Below are 6,845 nucleotides of genomic sequence, written 5' to 3'. Positions count from 1 at the left end.
AGGTTCTTCATTATAAGTAAATCCGATGTGTGAAATTCTGAACTTTTGAAACAGATAAATAGTGGGTGATTATTTTTTTTAAGACATGATTCATAGGCCTCTTTTGAAGCAAGTAAAATTTGGTTTACTTTTAATTTTGCAGTGACAGATCTGTCATAAAGCATTGCCTTAAGCAAACTGAGAAAGGGCCACTGCTGGGTGACTCAGGCATGGGGAGATTCTGGCTTAATAAGTCTTAACAATGTTGACTCTGTCAAAGGGGCAAGGAGAAGCCAAACCCTCTGGTTTGTCTATTCTAAGCAGATTCTGAACTACTTAAATGTGATGACATAGATCAAATATTTGAGGTTAAAGATTGCTTGTAGACTCACGCTTTCTCTTTTAATCCATTTTTGAGATAACTCCAGGATAAATAATGGGCAAGGACAGAAGAAGGGTAAGTACAGCTACACAGGATCCTGTTTCAGTGCTAAGTCAAACACTGAAATGTCTGGTGCTTCGGGTAATGTGTTTATTTTATGAAAAGGATATAAGATCAAGGGACTTGTATAGCAACTATTCCATTTATAAATAAGGGGTGCAAAGCATCGCAAACAAAATACACCACTCTGCTGCCTTCCAAATATTTCCAATAATCCTTTAAGTCTAGGAACAAAGGCTAAATTCCTGAATAAATTCCCTTATCTTCCAAATCTCCTCCAAAGTTTTGGAAACCCTCGATTTTGGATATTAACCGAGAAGAGTTTCCATCCAGTCATTTGGAAAATCATCTCATATTCATGCTAATTTTAACCTAAGCAGAGACACTGGTAATCCTGTACTGACCCCTTGTTGATTGCTTTGTGGTCTGACCACAGTGGACACTCCAAAGCACCTTCATCTTTGAGTCTTCATCCAACATTGCTCCCTTCACCAGCCAAGATCTCTACCCCAATTGCGAAGGTCTGGTATATCCAAAATAAAATGGTCGTGCTGATGTCCGAACATTCCCAATCCTATCCTTTAGTCTCTGTGCAAGCAGGGACCTCATTCATCTTTGAGACTCATTCTTCAGTTGGATTCTCAATCTCATGTCCAGAATGTGTCCTTTACTTTTCTGATTTTCTTTAAAAAATACACAGGTGTCCCTCTTGCCTTCTCAGGATGTATATTTTGTCCGGTATATTTACTGTTTCCCTGCCCGGGTTATTGGTGTATGCTTTGAACCTGGTGTCTACCTTCATTTCCTACTAGGATCTTTAAATACCCTTCTTCTCTGTCTCCTCTGGTGGACATGTCTGGTTCAACCCTAACTCGAAGCCTTGCTCCTCATGTAAGGCTGTCTGAAGTCTGTTCTTCTTCATTGATCTCATTCATACTCACTCTTAAATGTCTATCCTGATCCCCTGAGGGTGCGCCAGGGTTCCCTTCTTGGAACTCTCAGCATGCTAACTGCTGGCGGGATTCCCTGCATCTCACAGTTGCATCCTGCTGGACTCTGGGGAACATGTGGTCCCCAGTTCATGCAGCTCTTTCTTGCTACCCTTCCTTGACCAAGGAGTGAGTCTGTGTTCCCAGCTGTGCCAACTGGGCTTTCCCTTCCATCTCTGTGAATCAAGAATGGAGGGCTGGGGATGTGGCTCAAGCGGTAGCGCGCTCACCTGGCATGAGTGGGGCCCGGGTTCGATCCTCAGCACCACATACAAACAACGATGTTGTGTCTGCCGAGAAATGGAAAATAAATATTAAAAAATTCAAAAAAAAAAAAAGAATGGAATGGCCCAAGGAGGAAAAGGATAAAGATAGTCATGATGGCTGCAGAGCCTGGTGGACCTCACTCCGTGTCCTGCCCCTACATCCTGCAGGTACAGGAGCTTGTCTTCCCTGGGCTTGGCTTTTCTACATTCCCTTCATTTCTGAAAACCACACATTCTTTCCTCTGAAATTGACCAGCCCTTACATCCAAAAGCACTTAACCAAGACTCTTCTATGGCCTGTTATTAATGTTTAATTTGAGGAGTGGCTAATGAGGTCTTGTGAGGTTGGAAGTTTCTTTAGTCTTATAACTAAATCCCTTACATAAATGAAATCCATCCTAGTCAGGCTATAAATTTTCACTGACTCTACATATAGTACTGCCCCCATTAGAATTTCAGCAACAAGTAGTTTTGAACAGTTCAACTGTTTATTAATTTATGTAGTTTCTAAAACTGCGTGGTAACAAAATACATGAAAATCTTCTATTGTAAAACAAAAGGACTAGAATAATTATCTGAGATTACTTTTGTATTCTATATTATAGTGAGGGTCATTCATTGATGCCATAAAGGTGCCACTATTGACCATGTACTTAGTATGTGAGGCACTGGAGTTGTATATAAGATTAAAAAGTCAGCCTTATTGGGTAAAAAAAAAAAAAAAGTCAACCTCAGCAAAAACGAGGTGCTAAGCAACTCAGCATGACACTGTCTCTAAATAAACTATAAAATAGGGCTGGCAATGTGGCTCAGTGGTCAAGTGCCCCTGAGTTCAATGCCTGGTATCAGGCATTGAAAACAAACAAAAGATTAAAAAATACACTACTTGGTTTATCCATATACTCCAGTCAGGCACCAGTTCATCCCAGAGACTCTTCCAGCCAGTGATTTATAGGAATTCTGGGAAAAGGGAGAATGGAATGGAAATGTGGAACTGATGGTGCTGGGACCCTGATAGCTGAGGAAATGGGACTTCTAAAAGAAAAATCTAACTGCCAGATGTGATGGTGCATGCCTATAATCACAGGGATTCAAGAGGCTGAGGCAGGAGGATCAAAAGTTTGAGGCCAGCTTTAGCAATTTAGCAAGGCCCCCAGCAACCTAGCAAAACCCTGTCTCAAATAAAAAATTAAAAAGGGTAGTTAAGATCCTCTGGGTTCAATCCCCAGTACCAAGAGAGAGAGAGAGAGAGAGAGAGAGAGAGAGAGAGAGAGAGAGAGAGAGAGAGAGAGAGAAAGAAAGAAAGAAAAGAAAAATCTATCTGGAAGGCTGGGCTGCAAGGCCATTTTTGTGGGCTATAAGCAAGATCTTCAGGACTAAAGGGCGTACACAGCTCTTCTAAAAATCTAAGGGTTTATGTCAGAGATGAAACTGAATTCCACTTGGGCAAGATATGTTCTTATGTGTAGAAAACAGAAAACAAGAGCGTGAGTCCTGGTGGCAAATCGGAGAAAACCAGAGTAATCTGCGGAAAGGTAACTCGTACCCATGGAAACAGTGGTATGGTTCATGCCAAATTCAGAAGCAGCCTTTCTGTTAAGGCCATTGGGCACACAATCCGTGTGAGGCTGTACTGCTCAAGGATTTGAACTAAAAAATAAATAAAACTGGATTTGTGCTCTTGTAAAAATATTTATATGTATGCTACTTGTTCTGGCTCTGGTACAACTTTCCTGAGTTATCTGGAGTTACTCTCCAGTTTAACTTGTGTCTTACATAATGATGGTACCTGGCTTTAATCTGGAACTTTTATTTCGGAAGCCTTCTCGTATATAGCACCTCACGTGTTATTCCTGTAGTATACCTGGGGAGCTGCGGTTGGGTCCTGTGATAGGATCAAAACCAGAGCTACCTGGAGAAGACAGGCGCTTCACTTTATGGTGATCTTTCTTCCCTTCCTCTCCTCTATCATGAGAAACTTCTCCTTTGGGACTTAATTAAATACTGGAGTTATATTTTATTTCATTCCGGCCTTAAGTTTTCTGGTCATACAAGATAAAAGCAATCCTGAGCTTTCGTGAGACGAATGCTCCAGAAGTACTAGTTAGCTACTGGTCCATTCGGCTGATCAACGTTTATGTAGCACACGCCAAGTACAACACATTAGGTTACCTTGTGATGATAACACCAGTCAAGACATGCTCAGCCCCTGCGCCCCCCGAGTGCACAGTCCAGGAGAGAGCAGGTCCGAATCATGTGGAGTGGGGGAGCTTGCTGGAGGAGATTCAGCACATACTCAGGTTTCCCAAGTGTTGATGTTCACAAGGAAGCAGAATTGAGTTTCTTAGTCGGCCTGCATCATTTGCATATTGGCTGGAATCCATCAGCTTTGTTCTCTCTCCTCACCCCAGAGGCAATGTCCTTTCATCTTTATCTTTTCTCTCCAATTTCCCCCTTTCTCCTTCAAAGTCTCTCTCCCTAACTCCATATTTCAAAAGTGATGCCCAACACTCTTCTCATCCACAGGACATTCTCAAAGACTGAGGGACACTCAATGGTCCTTGTGCTCTACAAATATGTCCATTCCTGAGAACCAAGGGGTTGTCTTTGTTCTGCTGTTAATGGTCCAGGACAAGACCAGAGGGACATGGGACAAAGGGCACACCATGAAATTTCTTCTTAAGGAATGCATTTTTGGCAAGCAATGTGTCTGAAGGTGCCCCCTCTTTATGCTCTTTTGCTTCTAGGGTCTGATTTATCAAAAAGAATAACAATAGGGGCCAGCACAGTAGTTCTTGCCTATAATCCCAGTGACTCAGGAGGCTGAGACAGGAGGATCACAAGTTCAAGGCCAGCCTCATCAACTTAGAAAAACCCTGTCTCAAAATAAAAAGAGCTAAGGATGTAGTTCAGTGGTAGAGCACCCCTGGGTTTAATCCCCAGCACCACACACAAACACACAGACACACACACACACACACACACACACACACACACACACACAGACTAGTCTGTCAGTCAGCTCTAGGTCACTAAGACCAAATTACTGGACATAAGCAATTTAAAGGAGGAAAAGTTTATTTTGGTTCATGGTTTCAGAGATTTCACTCCGTGACTGGCTCAAGACAGAAACATCATGGAAGAAGGGAGTGGCAGAGGAAAGCTACTCAATGCATGGCAGCCAGGAAGGAGAGTGGGGAGGGGGAGGCAAATATAATCCCCAAGGGCATGTCTCCAGTGACCTACCTCCTCTAACTATGCCCCACATGCCTATGGTTCTTACCAATTCTCAGTCCACTCTACCGCCCACTGATGAGGTCAGAGCCCTCACGATCTAATCACTTCCCAAAAGCCCCGCCTCTGAACATCACTGCAATGGGGAGGAAGACTTCATTCAGTGCATGAGTTTTGGTGGGGGTGGATACTTCATATCCAAACCATAACAATAGCAAGCAGTCATGAAGTCAAACTAGACATGTGTTGACAGGGCATTTGACATAAAGACTGCATTTTCTTTTCTTTTCTTTCTTTCTTATTTATTTTTGTGGTACTGGGGATTTAACCCAGGGGTACTCTCCCACTGGGTTACACCCTGTTTTGCTTTTATTTGGAGACATTAAATTGCCCAGTCTGGCCTTGCACTTGCGATCCTCCTGCCTCAGCTTCCTGAGTTGCCAGAATTTACAGGTATGTGCCACCACATCTGGCAAGCCAAGATTTTTCTAGCAGTTTAGAGCACACAATTGTCCATTGTTAACGTGTTCAGCTTTCTAGACAGCCTTAAAGATGTTACTATGGTTTTCTTAGAGAGCGATTTGTACAAGGCATTATTTTAAATCATAGTTACTGCCAAAAGAGGCAGATTGGGGCACTGCAGGATAATTGGAGGGTGGGGGAGTGAAGAGTATTACAAGATTTTTATACGTACTAAATTTCTAATCTCTAGCAAGTGATAGAGATCTGAAAGAATACAAAATGTAGATTAAGCCAGGAAGTAATTTAAAAGTCTGGATATTTGATCATAATACCTAGCATTATTTCAGAGAATTTGCTAATATTAATTACTCCTGGCAGCATTCACATTACCTAATGTCAACAGCTGCATTTTGTCTTCACTGGTGAAGATGAACAAAAAGGGAGTTAAAGGATTGTTCAGATCTGGAAAGGAGTTGGAGGCAGAGCTTGTTTCTAAATCTTGCCTTTTCTAACCATCATTAAGAACTCCAGCTTGGAGGAAAGACAAGTGCAGGTTCAAATTCCAGCTCGGTCACTTCATATTTATGTGACCCTAGGCCACTTGACTATGTGGACCTCAGTTTCTCTACCTGTAAACTGAGAACGTGTCATAGATTACCATTCCCTGTATCCATTCCTTTTGCCGGGCTATTTTCCAGTAGTTTCCCAAGGGCGGGAGTACATTAAGGTGCTCCCCCACATTTTTAATCTTTGCCATGTGACTTTCTTTGGCCAATAAGCTATAAACAGATATGTTGCAAGCAGAAAGATTAAAATGGATTTAATTAGGCTCATTCAGAGTTGTGATTGTAGCTCTGCAATTGTCCCCAGAACATAACCAGACCTGCTGGTGGAGAATGAGAGACACGTGAAGCTGATTTGCTCCCTTCAGGCCAACCACAGCCAGGCTCCATCAGCCTCCAGTGAGCCCAACTGTCCATGGCCAGCCAAGATCAGCAGATCCGTTTAGCTGTTGTTCCAGATGAAGAAGCAGTAAGTAGTTATTTTTGTATGTCATTGAGGTTTCATTAATGTTTTTCTTATGCAATATGGCTATGACAATAGATTATTGATAAGTGATGGTTGTTTTGCATCACTGGGACCAAAAGACCTGACAAGAACATTTTAGAGGAGAAAGAGCTTATTTTGGCTCAGAGTTTCAGCGTGGTCTGAGCGCTGGATATGAGATGAGGCAGAGTATCACGACAGAAGAGCACAGTGGAGGAAAGCACCTCATGACATGGCAACCAGGAAGGAGAAAGAGCACCACTCACCCAGGACAAAATAGAAACCCTTAAGGAACACTCCCTGTGACTTACCTCCTTCAAGCACACCCTACCTGCCTTTGATTACCACTTTATTAATCCACACCAGAGGAGTAATCCACTGATTAGGTTACACCCCTCTTATCTAATCATTTCACCTCTGAAAGTT

At 42.5% G+C, this 6,845-nt stretch overlaps 1 pseudogene; it reads left to right on the top strand.

The window, feature by feature from the left end:
- The first annotated feature begins 1,790 nt into the window (after positions 1-1,790).
- LOC113189030 (large ribosomal subunit protein eL33 pseudogene) lies at positions 1,791-3,325 on the top strand (annotated as a pseudogene).
- The last annotated feature ends 3,520 nt before the right edge of the window (positions 3,326-6,845 follow it).

Source organism: Urocitellus parryii, chromosome 8 (genome assembly GCF_045843805.1).
Source record: "Urocitellus parryii isolate mUroPar1 chromosome 8, mUroPar1.hap1, whole genome shotgun sequence".
In the NCBI taxonomy this organism is placed as follows: domain Eukaryota; kingdom Metazoa; phylum Chordata; class Mammalia; order Rodentia; family Sciuridae; genus Urocitellus; species Urocitellus parryii.
Note: the sequence above shows the minus strand (reverse complement) of the source record. Positions and strands in the feature narration are given on the sequence as shown.